Below are 16731 nucleotides of genomic sequence, written 5' to 3'. Positions count from 1 at the left end.
AATTATATAAGAAAGCTGAGAATGGGAGAAGGAGCCTACGGCCACTGATCATCTCCGCATTTGTATAATAGAAGCAGCGGTAATGTCTCCTCTGTCACCTTGAGGAGTCGTCTGATTTCTCGTGTCCCTCCTGCCCTCATGTCCCAGCCACCCTCCTCCCCTCCTGTCCTGGCCGCCCCTCCTGCCCCGGCCGCCCTCCTGACCCTCCTGTCCCGGCCGCCTCTCCTGCCCTCCTGTCGGCCACCCTCCAGTCCTGGTTGCCCTCCTCCCCTCCTGCACTCTTGTCCCAGCCGCCCCTCCTGTCCCGGCCGCCCCTCCTGTATCGGCTGCCCCTCCTCCCCTCCTGTCCCGGCCAGCCCTCCTGTCCCAGCCGCCCTCCTCCCCTCCTGCCCTGGCTGCCCCTCCTGCCCTCCGTTCCCGGCCACCCTCTTCCTCTCCTGCCCTCCTTTCCCGGCCACCCTCCTCCCCTCCTGTCCCAGCCGCCCTCCAGCCCTCCTGTCCTGGTTGCCCTCCTCCCCTCCTGCACTCTTGTCCCAGCCACCCCTCCTGTCTCGGCTGCCCCTCCTGCCCTCCTGTACCTGCCAGCACTCCTCTCCTCCTGTCCCGGCCGCCCTCCTCCCCTCCTGTCCCGGCCGCCCTCCTCCCCTCCTGTCCCGGCCGCCCTCCGTCCCGGCTTCCCCTCCTGCCCCCTGTCTCGGCCTCCCTCCTCCCCTCCTGTCCCGGATGCCCTCCTCTCCTCCTGTCCCGGCCTCCCTCCTCCCCTCCTGTCCCGGATGCCCTCCTCCCCTCCTGTCTCGGCCGCCCTCCTGCCCTCCTGTCTCGGCCGCCCTCCTTCCCTTCTGCCCTCCTGTCCCGGCCACCTTCCTCCCCTCCTGCCCTCCTTTCCCGGTTGCCCTCCTCTCCTCCTGTCCCGGCCACCCTCCTGTCCCCGCTGCCCTCTTGTCTCAGCCGCCCTCCTCCCCTCCTGCCCTCCTGTCCCGGCCACCCTCCTCCCCTTCTTTGTTCCCTGTGTAATAAGCAGGTCAGGGTGTTACTGGGTGTCTTTCCACTCAGGGCACATGAGACTATTCCCTCACGTGTCCCTGGCTGCGATGGAGGCGGCTCAGCCCCGGGGCTGTGACATGTCCGACAGTGATGCAACCAGCAACTCCAAACAGCAGCAGGCTGGCGGCACGTCCGTCCATCACCCTCTGCCCTGTACTGGGTAGTGGGCCGCCTGGCATCAGCTGCATCCAGTCTAGACAATCCCCTGTGAGCTTGTGCATAATCTCTTGCAGGGCTTTACTAATATTGGACCTCTTGGGCCCCCATAGGCAAGACCCCCATTATTGTAAAGCCGTAAAGGTGCACCCTAATAGAAGGGGGTCCACACTTCACGATGAGTGGTGGGTGACCCCTAAATGGTTACAACCAGATATGGGGGGGAGAGGGTGGCGCCCCTAGTGGGGATCCAACACCTGCCCCAATTTAGAGAGATCGTGGGGGCAACTGGGATTATTGGCTCGCTGCTATCTACGTGTGGGATCTTCTCATGGCTGAGAACCGGTCCGTCTGCCTCCAGCTCCGGGGCCACTCATTAGCTCCTATGCCGCGGTAATTGTCATCTAAGGTGAACGCGGTGCATTGTGGGTAGCGGCAGATACCTGTAGCAGGTGACATGCAAGTCTCGTGTTCGCTGCTGCTGGACGCCCGCCAGGAGTTGTGTAAGCGGCAGAGAGCGCCCGCGGCACAGTTCTCCGAACACTGACATCTTTCTTCCTGTAAATAGCTTCTGTTTTCTTTGCTCCAGTTCAGACCTGTCAACTTGACCCATTTTTGGCGGCGCCTGTTTCCCGCTTGTCGTTCCTCTCAGGGCTATTTTTAAGTTATATAAAAAGTCTACAACTTTAGGTAATGACCACGGCTAATGGATAAAGAGGTCACATGTGGATACTGGGCAACGAGACCGGAACTGTGCCCATCCATTGCACCCTGACCTCATGACCCACATACGGAAACTGGCACCGGCGCTGCTGCGTCCGCTGCGTGCGGCTGTAATCTGACCCTTTATATTAGAGTGTCAGCTCTGTGGGTCAGGACTGTTATATTAGTATTTCTGTATATTAGATTGTCAGCTCTGTGGGTCAGGACTAATATCTGAGTATTTCTGTATATTAGAGTGTCAGCTCTGCGGGTCAGGACTGATATATCAGTATTTCTGTATATTAGAGTGTCAGCTCTGCGGGTCAGGACTGATATATCAGTATTTCTGTATATTAGAGTGTCAGCTCTGCGGGTCAGGACTGATATATCAGTATTTCTGTATATTAGAGTGTCAGCTCTGCAGGTCAGGACGGATATATCAGTATTTCTGTATATTAGAGTGTCAGCTCTGCGGGTCAGGACTGATATATCAGTATTTCTGTATATTAGAGTGTCAGCTCTGCGGGTCAGGATGGATATATCAGTATTTCTGTATATTAGATTGTCAGCTCTGTGGGTCAGGACTAATATCTGAGTATTTCTGTATATTAGAGTGTCAGCTCTGTGGGTCAGGACTAATATCTGAGTATTTCTGTATATTAGAGTGTCAGCTCTGTGGGTCAGGACTAATATCTGAGTATTTCTGTATATTAGAGTGTCAGCTCTGCGGGTCAGGACTGATATATCAGTATTTCTGTATATTAGAGTGTCAGCTCTGCGGGTCAGGACTGATATATCAGTATTTCTGTATATTAGAGTGTCAGCTCTGCGGGTCAGGACGGATATATCAGTATTTCTGTATATTAGAGTGTCAGCTCTGCGGGTCAGGACGGATATATCAGTATTTCTGTATATTAGATTGTCAGCTCTGTGGATCAGGACTAATATCTGAGTATTTCTGTATATTAGAGTGTCAGCTCTGCGGGTCAGGACTGATATATCAGTATTTCTGTATATTAGAGTGTCAGCTCTGCGGGTCAGGACGGATATATCAGTATTTCTGTATATTAGAGTGTCAGCTCTGTGGGTCAGGACTAATATCTGAGTATTTCTGTATATTAGAGTGTCAGCTCTGCGGGTCAGGACTGATATATCAGTATTTCTGTATATTAGATTGTCAGCTCTGCGGGTCAGGATGGATATATCAGTATTTCTGTATATTAGAGTGTCAGCTCTGCGGGTCAGGACTGATATATCAGTATTTCTGTATATTAGAGTGTCAGCTCTGCGGGTCAGGACTGATATATTAGTATTTCTGTATATTAGATTGTCAGCTCTGCGGGTCAGGACTGATATATCAGTATTTCTGTATATTAGAGTGTCAGCTCTGCGGGTCAGGACTGATATATCAGTATTTCTGTATATTAGAGTGTCAGCTCTGCGGGTCAGGACTGATATATCAGTATTTCTGTATATTAGAGTGTCAGCTCTGCGGGTCAGGATGGATATATCAGTATTTCTGTATATTAGAGTGTCAGCTCTGTGGGTCAGGACTGATATATCAGTATTTCTGTATATTAGAGTGTCAGCTCTGTGGGTCAGGACTGATATATCAGTATTTCTGTATATTAGAGTGTCAGCTCTGCGGGTCAGGACGGATATATCAGTATTTCTGTATATTAGATTGTCAGCTCTGCGGGTCAGGATGGATATATCAGTATTTCTGTATATTAAAGTGTCAGCTCTGCGGGTCAGGACTGATATATCAGTATTTCTGTATATTAGAGTGTCAGCTCTGCGGGTCAGGACTGATATATCAGTATTTCTGTATATTAGAGTGTCAGCTCTGCGGGTCAGGATGGATATATCAGTATTTCTGTATATTAGAGTGTCAGCTCTGCGGGTCAGGATGGATATATCAGTATTTCTGTATATTAGAGTGTCAGCTCTGCGGGTCAGGATGGATATATCAGTATTTCTGTATATTAGAGTGTCAGCTCTGCGGGTCAGGATGGATATATCAGTATTTCTGTATATTAGAGTGTCAGCTCTGCGGGTCAGGACTGATATATCAGTATTTCTGTATATTAGAGTGTCAGCTCTGCGGGTCAGGATGGATATATCAGTATTTCTGTATATTAAAGTGTCAGCTCTGCGGGTCAGGACGGATATATCAGTATTTCTGTATATTAGAGTGTCAGCTCTGCGGGTCAGGACTGATATATCAGTATTTCTGTATATTAGAGTGTCAGCTCTGTGGGTCAGGACTGATATATCAGTATTTCTGTATATTAGATTGTCAGCTCTGCGGGTCAGGATGGATATATCAGTATTTCTGTATATTAGAGTGTCAGCTCTGTGGGTCAGGACTGATATATCAGTATTTCTGTATATTAGAGTGTCAGCTCTGCGGGTCAGGACGGATATATCAGTATTTCTGTATATTAGATTGTCAGCTCTGCGGGTCAGGATGGATATATCAGTATTTCTGTATATTAAAGTGTCAGCTCTGCGGGTCAGGACTGATATATCAGTATTTCTGTATATTAGAGTGTCAGCTCTGCTTGTCAGGACTAATATCTGAGTATTTCTGTATATTAGAGTGTCAGCTCTGTGGGCCAGTCTATGGAGCAGCGTTATATTGGATTAGGAGGAGCACTCCCATCATCCTCACCTCCCTCTCTCCAGGTCAGTCAGTTAGTATGCGTTAGGTGCGATCAGGCTCACGAGCAGAGGATTCACGTGTGACCGTCCGCCTCCCTCCTCCGCAGCCGGGAGGTTATTAATATACTGTTAAGCCTGGATCTCTGAATAATCAAATCATGACGGTGCCAGCTGGGGACAGTGCCAGAGCCCCAGTGACTGGCATCACAGCAGCCGTGCCCGTCATTGTATAATAACCAGCTTTATACTTTATGTTTTTAAATTTTCAACATTTTTAATATCTTTGCTTGCTGTAGTGAATGACAACCCCTCAATGACACAAGGGGCTATAGCAGCCCCACAGTCGACCTCCATGACACGTACGCTCATATCCAGGTCATCCATTGTTAGCTAAACATTTCTTCCTCCTGTTTTGTTACAATGTGTCAGTAAGGGTGTGACAGGGACTGTCTTGCGCCTCTCCCCCTGAAACAACTTTACAAGAAGCTTATTTAAATATGTGATTTTATTGTAATGTCTTAGCAGTGTAAAATGTAAAGTGCATAGAACCTTATAGGCACTAATGTATGTGGTTTTTCTAATGTATGGTAATTAATGTATAATGTTATTAATGTATAGTGTATAGGGAAAGCATAGAGATAGGTTTAAGACATAAGGTATAGTATTGGGCTTATAATTTAGAGAAAGAAAGGGAAATGTGCAGTGGTGGGCATATTAGTTATAGGAAGTAGTATACAGGATTAGATACAGTTAAAATGTTTAGGACCAGCCTAACATGGGAGGGGACAAGGTCATATAAAAAGGGGAGCACTTCCTGGTTAGATAAGTTAGAGATTTAGATAGAGACAAGGTTGGTAAGAGTACAAGGCCAGAGGGCTGGAGGGCACGAGAAGTACACAGTGTTGTGGCAGTATGAGAACATCAGCAACTTTCTTCAGCGGACATTCCTGTAACATCCGGGGGCCTACGGCACGAACTAGGCACTGGGAAGTGGGCTTCATTCCCTTCCAACAAGTGGAAGCCGGACGGGGAAACGCGTGAGGGAGACGGGTCGGGTCTTGTGAATACTGCAGAGCCGGAAAGAGTATCCCGAGGGCTGAAGGAGCCAGTAAGCGAAGGGATAGCTCAGGCTGAACAAATGGAGAACACGGAAATGCTAAGTAAAGTTGAACTGGTTGTTAAGAAGCGAGTGTCCCCTGATTTGTGTGTGGCTGTTCCTGGATCCAGAAGCCTGGAGCAAGCGGAGGCCTCTAGCCTGAACGCGAGTACACTGCACTGTACCCAGCACTACATTGATGGACAGGGACCTTTTCTATGACTACCGCCCTGCGCACCTTACAACTTGGCGTAGTCGGCAGGATCAAGAGTCCTTGCTTACAGAGAGAGGAGGAACCCCTGAAACGGTCAAGATGGCAACCGTCAGAAGTCCCAAGGTGGTGGATCATGGCGTGGATAGCTGAGGAGGCTCCATGTATCATGGGCATCTTAACAGTGAGATGGCGCGAAAATACGTCTGGCCTAAACAGTGGCCTGTGGCCAGAAGTTGGCCCAACGTGAGCGGTGCCCACCAACGGAGTGCGCTGCGAAGAGAAAAGAAACCATGCCTGTTACTGCAAGTCACTGAAGAACGGCGGGGTCTTGCAAAGAGAAGTGACCTCCACCCAGGGATGGGCGGGGTCCGGAAGAAGTACTTCCTGTTTTGAGCAGCTCCGTGCCATTGCCGGACAAGACAGCATGAATAAAGCAATGCACAGCATGTCCTTACGCGGCTGCATCGGCCGCATCGATTGGAAGCCGCGGGTGGCACAACCCGAGCAGCGGCCCGCAGGCCTGTGGGAGGTGAACGACCCGGACCTCAAGGGAAAGAAAGGGAAATATGCAGTTGTGGACATATTAGTTATATCAAGTAGTGCACAGGTTTAGATACTTTTAAAATGTTTGGGAGCAGCCCAGCATAGGAGGGGACAAGGTCATATAAAAAGGGGAGCACTTCCTGGCTAGATGTGTTGGAGTTATAGCAAGAGAAAGTGTTAGTTAGAGTTCAAGGCCAGAGGGCTGGAGGGCACGAGAAGTATGCAGTGTTGTGGCAGTCTGAGAACATCAGCAACGTTCTTCAGCGGACATTCCTGTAATGTCCAGGGCATAAAGCCCAAATTAGGCACTGGGATGTGTGCATTATTCCCTTCCAATAAGTGGAAGTCAGATTGGAAAATGTGTGAGGGAGACGGGACGGATCTTGTGAATACTGCGGAGCCGGACAGAGTATCCCGAGGGCTGAAGGAGCCAGTAAGCGAAGGGATAGCTCAGGCTGAACAAACGGAGAACACGGAAGCGTACTGTGCTTTGTCATCAATTGAACTCAGACTGTTAAAGAGGTTGTCCACTACTTTTTCATTGAGGACCTATCCTTAGGATAGGTCATTAAAATCGGCCAGGGTCTGACATCCGGAACCCTTGCCGATCAGCTGTTATCGGTGGTGGAGGCCGCAGGCCGGAAGTACTCACGTGCGGAGCTGCTCCGTCTTCTGATAGTGGCTGCTGCGGGGTGCTACAAATCCGCCTCCTATTCAAATCAATAGGAGGCGGATGTGTAATATCCTGCCGCGGCCATTATCAGAAGACGGCCAGCTCCGCAAGTGAGTACTTCAGCTGCCGACGACACTGATAATAGCTGATTGGCGGGTGTCGGACCTCGGCCAATCAGACACTAATGACCTATCCCAAGGATAGGCCATCAATGAAAAAGTATTGAACAACCTCTTTGAGTAAAGTTGAACTGGTTGTTAAGAAGCGAGTGTTCCCTGATTTGTGTGCGGCTGTTCCTGGATCTGGAATCCTGGAGCAAGCGCAGGCCTCTGGCCTGAATGTGAGTCCACCGCACTGTGCCCAGCACTACATTGATGGACAGGGACACCGTTTATTTGTGGGGTGCTGGACCGTGGGAATGCAGCCCCTCGTCCATGACTACCGCCCTGCGCACCTTACATGTCAATGCAGGTGAAATGTGTCATTGGCATCCAGAAACACACAGCCTGGATACAGTGGGGACAAGCATCAGGTCTGTACTGAGCTTCCAGGTGTAAAAAATATTCCCAGGAACTGACAGCAAGCAGAGATATTGAAAAGCAGGATAAATGTGAAGTCCTGAGTTGGAATCAGAAGTGGGGCATCATGTACAGTGGGTACGGAAAGTATTCAGACCCCTTTGGATATATATACACAGTGGGTACGGAAAGCATTCAGACCCCTTTAAATTTTTCACTCTTTGTTTCATTGCAGCCATTTGGTAAATTCTAAAAAGTTCATTTTTTTTCTCATTAAAGTATACTCTGCACCCCATCTTGACTGAAAAAAAACAGAAATGTAGAAATTTTTGTAAATTTATTAAAAAAGAAAAACTGAAATATCACATGGTCATAAGTATTCAGACCCTTTGCTCAGACACTCATATTTAAGTCACATGCTGTCCATTTCCTTGTGATCCTCCTTGAGATGGTTCTACTCCTTCATTGGAGTCCAGATGTGTTTAATTAAACTGATAGGACTTGATTTGGAAAGGCACACACCTGTCTATATAAGACCCCACAGCTCACATGTGCATGTCAGACCAAAGGAGAATCATGAGCTCAATGGAACTGCCCAAGGAGCTCAGAGACAGAATTGTGGCAAGGCACAGATCTGGCCAAGGTTACAAAAGAATTTCTGCATTACTCAAGTTTCATAAGAGCACAGTGGCCTCCATAATCCTTAAATGGAAGAAGTTTGGGACCACCAAAAATCTTCCTAGACCTGGCAGTCCAGCCAAACTGAGCAATCGTGGGAGAAGAGCCTTGGTGAGAGAGGTAAAGAAGAACCCCAAGATCACTGTGGCTGAGCTCCAGAGATGCAGTAGGGAGATGGGAAAAAGTTTCACAAAGTCAACTATCACTTCAGCCCTCCACCAGTCAGGCCTTTATGGCAGAGTGGCCCGACGGAAGCCTCTCCTCAGTGCAAGACATATGAAAGCCCGCATAGAGTTTGCTCAAAAACACATGAAGGACTCCCAGACTATGAGAAATAAGATTCTCTGGTCTGATGAGAGGAAGATAGAACTTTTTGGTGATAATTCTAAGCGGTATGTGTGGAGAAAACCAGGCACTGCTCATCACCTGCCCAATACAATCCCAGCAGTGAAACATGGTGGTGGTAGCATCATGCTATGGGGGTGTTTTTCAGCTGCAGGGACAGGACGACTGGTTGCAATTGAAGGAAACATGAATGCGGACAAGTACAGAGATATCCTGGATGAAAACCTCTTCCAGAGTGCTCTGGACCTCAGACTTGGCTGAAGGTTCACCTTCCAACAAGACAATGACCCTAAGCACACAGCTAAAATAACAAAGGAGTGGCTTCAGAACAACTCTGTGACCATTCTTGACTGGCCCAGCCAGAGCCCTGACCTCAACCCAATTGAGCATCTCTGGAGAGACCTGAAAATGGCTGTCCACCAACGTTCACCATCCAACCTGACGGAACTGGAGAGGATCTGCAAGGAAGAATGGCAGAGGATCCCCAAATCCAGGTGTGAAAAACTTGTTGCATCATTCCCAAGAAGACTCATGGCTGTACTAGCTTAAAAGGGGGCTTCTACTCAATACTGAGCAAAGGGTCTGAATACTTATGACCATGTGATAATTCAATTTTTCATTTTTAATAAATTTGCAAAAATTTCTACATTTCTGTTTTTTTTCAGTCAAGATGGGGTGCAGAGTGTACTTTAATGAGAAAAAAAATGAACTTTTTAGAATTTACCAAATGGCTGCAATGAAACAAAGAGTGAAAATTTTAAAGGGATCTGAATACTTTCCGTACCCACTGCACATGGAGTCCGAATGCACCAGAGAGGACGAAGTACTGCTCTTACTAAAGCCTTCACAAGTAGTAATGAATATCGCTGGCACCTCCCTCTCAGACACACCAGGTATTTATATACCCAGGCCATGGAGCTAATTAGCCAGAGGGAGGTAGCCGCTGGGTCCTAGAGACAGCCAGACTCTAGGAAGATGTTTGTAATGCCAAACATAGAGATTTCCTGCAGCCAACTGCAGGGCGACTGTCTGTCACCTCTGACACACCCGTGACAATACTATCATGGTTCTGTAATAGGAGCCCCCGGTGTATAACATCCGGCCCCTCGCCCCCGGTGTATAACATCCAGGCCCTCGTCCCCGGTGTAGAACATCCAGGCCCTCGCCCCCGGTGTATAGCATCCAGGCCCTCGCCCCCCATGTATAACATCCTGGCCCTCGCCCCCGGTGTGTAACATCCAGCCCTTCTGCCCCCCGTGTATAACATCCGACCCCTCGCCCCCCCCCCGGTGAATGACCTCCGGCCCCTCATCCCCCCCATGTATAACATCCGGCCCCTCTGCCCCGGTGTATAACATCCGGCCCCTCGCCCCCCCCCGGTGTATAACATCCAGCCCCTCATTCCCCCGTGTATAACATCCGGCCCCTCAGCCCCGATGTATAACATCCGGCCCCTCGCGCCCAGTGTATAACATCCGGCCCCTCGCCCCCCCCCCCCGGTGTATAACATATGGACCCTCTGCCCCTGGTGTATAACATCCGCCCCTGGCTCCCCCAGTGTTTAACATCTGGCCCCTCTCCCCCTGGTGTATAACGTCCGGCCCCTGGCTCCCCCGTTGTATAACATCCGGCCCCTCGCCCTCCTGGTGTATAACATCTGGCCCCTCACCCCCCCCCCCCGGTGTATAACATCCGGCCCCTCTGCCCCTGCTGTATAACATCTGCCCCTGGCTCCCCCCATGTATAACATCTGGCCCCTATCCCCCTGGTGTATAACGTCCGGCCCCTGGCTCCCCCGGTGTATAACATCCAGCCTCTCAACACTGGTGTATAACATCCGCCCCCTCGTCCCCTGGTGTATGACCTCCTTTCTCCCACCATGCCATCTGACTTTATAACATGTGACAGAGCGGCTGGTGGTGCAAAGCTCACTGACACCAGCGCGGTCCTGTAATAGGAGCCACTGTGGTAACAAGTCTATTCATTACATTTTTCCTAAATCTTCCACCATCACCTGTGAGTGATATTATTGAGAAGTGGAAGGAACCGCAGCGACTCAGCTACGAAGTAGAGACCCCGTAATGTTACAGAGCAGGGGGCCGAGTGCTGAGGAGCAGAGGGCAGAAAAGTCACCAACTCTCTGCTGACTCCATAACTGTAGAGTCTAGACCTCCTCTGGTATAACATCTGGACAAACACTGCGCCCCCACCTGGAGCTTCATGGCCGAGCAGCTGCATGCAGCCGGACATCACCAAGCACAATGCTGAGTGTCGGATGGAGTGGTGTAAAGCCGCCACCACTGGACTTTGGAGGAGACGTGCTCTGTGCAGTGATGGATCACACGTCTCTATCGGATGTCTGATGGAGGAGTCTGGATTTGGTGAATGCTAGGAGGACGTTACCCCCTGACTGCATTGTGCCCGCTGTACAGATGGTGGAGGAGGATAATGCTATGGGCTTCTTATCAGGGGTCGGCATTGGGCCCTTAGTTCTTAACCACAAGATATTTTGGACAATTGTAGCTTCAGCTTTGTAGGAACAGTTTGGGGAAGACCTTTTTCTGTTCCCTATGACTGTGCTCAGTGCACAAGCTCCATATAGACATGAGGGGGAACAACATGAGCGGTCGCACAGAGCCCGGACTTTAGTCCCATCCATCTCCAGTAATGGAGACTGTAAGCCCAGCCTCTTCCTAACATCAGTGTCTGACCTCACAAATGCTCCAAAACTCCCACAGATGCCTCCAGAATCTTACCAGAAGAGCGGGAGCCGTTATATATGTATAATTTCCCTCGGGATCAATAAAGTGTATTGTATCATATAGGGGAACTAACTCCATATAATGTCTATGTGTGGCACCCTGCTGTTCACAGGTACCACAGGACCCAAAAGGGTACATGGATGGACTTCTCCACAAGAGGCCCTCGCTACAAACAGACACCTCCACCCTTCCACCTTATACCACCAGAGCGAGCCCTGTTAGGGATATATATATGGAGGGTGGAGCCAGGCAGTTCAGTCAGAGTTGTTCAGAGAGTGTGCTGCCACTGAGAGCAGTGAAGACGCAGCAAGTCTGCGGCTGTATTGAGGGCCCCGAGTGTGGCCGGAGGCAAAGAGGAGAGGAGAGAGGAGTTGAGGGGGCAGAGGAGCATCATAGGCTCACCAGAAAAACACGAACCGGACACCGGGTCCGCGCCTACAGGGTCCTTTATACCCAGTAGGGATCACCGGCATACCAGGAGGACTACAAGTCCCTGGTCGACCTGAAGCTAAACCCTTGACAGGACTAGGAACCACGAAGGCCCCAGCGTCCAGGGATAGTGGTTGCCAGAGAAAGGTCCTACTACCAAGCGACAGGTGAAGGAACAGCACGACACAGAAGCTAGGCCCAGTTGCAGGCTGGCCAGGAGCTTAGAGAGAGGGAGACACGAACCAGGAGGCCTTATACCCGCTCACTGGGGAGAAGTCCTGAAGTGCACCCATCCTACCGAGTACCCTGGACCATACCTGACATCCGCACCAGTAAAGGTACTGAAGCGAATCCCCTGTCTCTGTCAGTTACTCCTGCTGCGCCATCTCGCCTGCACTGCAAGCCCCAGCATCACCACCATCTGCACCTACACTGCCCCGGGGGCCCGCACCGCCTGTGGGGAGCAGAAACATCCCAGCTGCCATCCCATCACCCCTGGAGGTCTGCAGCAGCGCCGGTAACCATTACCGGAAACCACAGGTGGCGTCAATTTTTAATTTTTAATAAATTTGCAAAAATTTCTACATTTCTATTTTTTTTTTTCAGTCAAGATGGGGTGCAGAGTGTACTTTAATGAGAAAAAAAATGAACTTTTTAGAATTTACCAAATGGCTGCAATGAAACAAAGAGTGAAAATTTTAGAGGGGTCTGAATACTTTCCGTACCCACTGTACATGGAGTCCGAATGTTCTTCCTACTCATGTGGTTCGGCCCTTGATTGTGAGCTCCTGATACTTGTCACGCAAGGTGTGGGAAAGAATTAGTGCAACACAGAGGAAAGAGGGAAAGGGAGCCCAGACACTAGGGAAAGGGGGAAGTGGAGACCTCCTAGTCCGGTCTAGTGTCACCCTGTCTCAACTATCGTCCCTATATTGGCTCTTCAGCAATCGCCGCACGCGTGCCTCGCCCTGACTTTCCCTGGCGTTTGGCTAAGGCTAGGGAAGGAAGGAGATGAGCACTAGTCGATCTCCACTAAACTCTTTAGACAACAACGATAGACAAACAGGGTAGAATTGCTTAGCTTTAGATGTCTCCAAACAAATGCGCACACGGCCTCAAGCACCAGAGAGGACGAAGTACTGCTCTTACTAAAGCCTTCACAAGTAGTAATGAATATCGCTGGCACCTCCCTCTCAGACACACCAGGTAGTTATATACCCAGGCCATGGAGCTAATTAGCCAGAGGGAGGTAGCCGCTGGGTTCTAGAGACAGCCAGCCTCTAGGAAGATGTTTGTAATGCCAAACGTAGAGATTTCCTGCAGCCAACTGCAGGGCGACTGTCACCTCTGACACACCCGTGACAATACTATCATGGTTCTGTAATAGGAGCCCCCAGTGTATAACATCCGGCCCCTCGCCCCCGGTGTATAGCATCCAGGCCTTCACCCCCGGTGTATAACATCCAGGCCCTCGCCCCCCGTGTATAACATCCAGGCCCTCGCCCCCAGTGTATAGCATCCAGGCCCTCGCCCCCGGTGTATAACATCCAGCCCCTCTGCCCCCCGTGTATAACATCCGACCCCTCGCTCCCCGGTGTATGACCTCCGGCCCCTCATCCCCCTGTGTATAACATCCGGCCCCTCTGCCCCGGCGTATAACATCCGGCCCCTCGTTCCCCCCCAGTGTATAACATCCGGGCCCTCGCCCCCCCGGTGTATAACATCCAGCCCCTCATCCCCCCATGTATAACATCCGGCCCCTCTGCCCCGATGTATAACATCCGGCCCCTCGCCCCCCGGTGTATAACATCTGGCCCCTCACCCCCCCCCTCGGTGTATAACATCCGGCTCCTCTGCCCCTGGTGTATAACATCCGCCCCTGGCTCCCCCCATGTATAACATCTGGCCCCTCTCCCCCTTGTGTATAACGTCCGGCCCCTGGCTCCCCCAGTGTATAACATTCGGCTCCTCGTCCCCCGGTGTATAACATCTGGCCCCTCACCTCCCCCTCGGTGTATAACATCCAGCCCCTCTGCCCCTGCTGTATAACATCCGCCCCTGGCTCCCCCCCATGTATAACATCTGGCCCCTCTCCCCCTGGTGTATAACGTCCGGCCCCTGGCTCCCCCGGTGTATAACATCCAGCCTCTCACCACTGGTGTATAACATCCGCCCCCTCGTCCCCTGGTGTATGACCTCCTTTCTCCCACCATGCTATCTGACTTTATAACAAGTGACAGAGCGGCTGGTGGTGCAAAGCTCACTGACACCAGCGCGGTCCTGTAATAGGAGCCACTGTGGTAACAAGTCTATTCATTACATTTTTCCTAAATCTTCCACCATCACCTGTGAGTGATATTATTGAGAAGTGGAAGGAACCGCAGCGACTCAGCTACGAAGTAGAGACCCCGTAATGTTACAGAGCAGGGGGCCGAGTGCTGAGCAGCAGAGGGCAGAAAAGTCACCAACTCTCTGCTGACTCTATAACTGCAGAGTCTAGACCTCCTCTGGTATAACATCAGGACAAGCGCTGCGCCCCCACCTGGAGCTTCATGGCCGAGCAGCTGCATGCAGCCATACATCACCAAGCACAATGCAGAGCGTCGGATGGAGTGTTGTAAAGCCGCCACCACTGGACTCTGGAGGAGACGTGCTCTGTGCAGTGATGGATCACACGTCTCTATCTGATGGAGGAGTCTGGATTTGGTGAATGCTAGGAGGACGTTACCCCCTGACTGCATTGTGCCCGCTGTACAGATTGTGGAGGAGGATAATGCTATGGGCTTCTTATCAGGGGTCGGCACTGGGCCCTTAGTTCTTAAGCACAAGATATTTTGGACAATTGTAGCTTCAGCTTTGTAGGAACAGTTTGGGGAAGACCTTTTTCTGTTCCCTATGACTGTGCTCAGTGCACAAGCTCCATATAGACATGAGGGGGAACAACATGAGCGGTCGCACAGAGCCCGGACTTTAGTCCCATCCATCTCCAGTAATGGAGACTGTAAGCCCAGCCTCTTCCTAACTTCAGTGTCTGACCTCACAAATGCTCCAAAATTCCCACAGACGCCTCCAGAATCTTACCAGAAGAGCGGGAGCCGTTATATGTGTATAATTTCCCCCGGGATCAATAAAGTATATTGTATCATATAGGGGAACTAACTCCATATAATGTCTATGTGTGGCACCCTGCTGTTCACAGGTACCACAGGACCCAAAAGGGTACATGGATGGACTTCTCCACAAGAGGCCCTCGCTACAAACAGACACCTCCACCCTTCCACCTTATACCACCAGAGGGAGCCCTGTTAGGGATATATATATGGAGGGTGGAGCCAGGCAGTTCAGTCAGAGTTGTTCAGAGAGTGTGCGGCCACTGAGAGCAGTGAAGACGCAGCACGTCTGCTGCTGTATTGAGGGCCCCGAGTGTGGCCGGAGGCAAAGAGGAGAGAGGCGTTGAGGGGGCAGAGGAACATCATAGGCTCACCCCAAGACACGAACCGGACACCGGGTCCGTGCCTACAGGGTCCTTTATACCCAGTAGGGATCACCGGCATACCAGGAGGACTACAAGTCCCTGGTCGACCTGAAGCTAAACCCTTGACAGGACTAGGAACCACGAAGGCCCCGGCGTCCAGGGATAGTGGTTGCCAGAAAAAGGTCCTACTACCAAGCGACAGGTGAAGGAACAGCACGACACAGAAGCTAGGCCCAGTTGCAGGCTGGCCAGGAGCTTAGAGAGAGGGAGATACGGACCAGGAGGTCTTATACCCTCTCATTGGGGAGAAGTCCTGAAGTGCCCCCTTCCTACTGAGTACCCTGGACCGTACCTGACATCCGCACCAGTAAAGGTACTGAAGCGAATCCCCTGTCTCTGTCAGTTACTCCTGCTGCGCCATCTGTCCGCACTGCAAGCCCCAGCATCACCATCATCTGCACCTACACTGCCCCGGGGGCCCGCTCCGCCTGTGGGGAGCAAAAACATCCCAGCTGCCATCCCATCACCCTCCGGAGGTCTGCAGCAGCGCTGGTACCCATTACCGGAAACCACAGGTGGCGTCACGAGACAAACTGTACACTAAAACCCCTTTTTAAAGAGAGACCCCAGAGTATGGGCCCAGGAGCCGACTGCCGTGACCTCCTAAACAAGGTAAAAGGCCCGGGTACCGAGTCCCCTATGTTCCCCCTGGGTGACACATATGGATGTAGAACGTGAGGTCAGACAATCCCCTGTAGTGTAATGAGGAGGGGGCACATACTTTTCTGTTTACAGTGAGGAGATCGTCAGCTCTGTATCTGGGTGTGCTCTGCTGTGTTGTATAACCTCTGGTTACATAACTGGTCTATGGGGCAGAACATCCTGTCCTGGGCGTCCTCTATGTATTATCAGCGGCACTAATGCCCCCGTGCATTGGCTGCCAGCTCCCCCTCCCCGCTGATCTGGTACATGCTGGGCGTTGCCCCCTCCGGGCTTTTTATACTTGGCCCCCTGCCAGCTGGACGGGAATCTGACCCAGTTTGCTCTGACCTATATATGCACAGAGGCTGGCACGTCTTATTTATAACGAAGAGGAAATGTACCGAGTGCCCGGGGCGCCCGCTGTGGACAAACACGTACAATGGGGGAGGGGAACACGGGCATAGGGCACAATTATTTTTCCTTACTTAAATGCATGTATTTTAAGTTAAAAAAAAAATCACTTTTGCATTTGGGTTCCATTAAGATTTTTGCACCATTCTCCTTCTGCAGCCTCTGTGTTGCACCGTCTATTGCTGTGAGATAACTGAGAATCAGTCAGTGAGCTCGCTCTGACGGTTTGAGGAGGAATTGGTAACTTTTACATCTTTTTCTGAGCTCCTCTTATACTGATTTATGACCACATCAAAGTTTCATCTGCTGAGACATAAAG

Source organism: Phyllobates terribilis, unplaced genomic scaffold (assembly GCF_046119375.1).
Source record: "Phyllobates terribilis strain yellow unplaced genomic scaffold, ASM4611937v1 Scaffold_11__3_contigs__length_659146591, whole genome shotgun sequence".
Lineage (NCBI taxonomy): Eukaryota > Metazoa > Chordata > Amphibia > Anura > Dendrobatidae > Phyllobates > Phyllobates terribilis.
The sequence above is the reverse complement of the archived record's forward strand: the minus strand, read 5'-3'. Positions refer to the sequence as shown.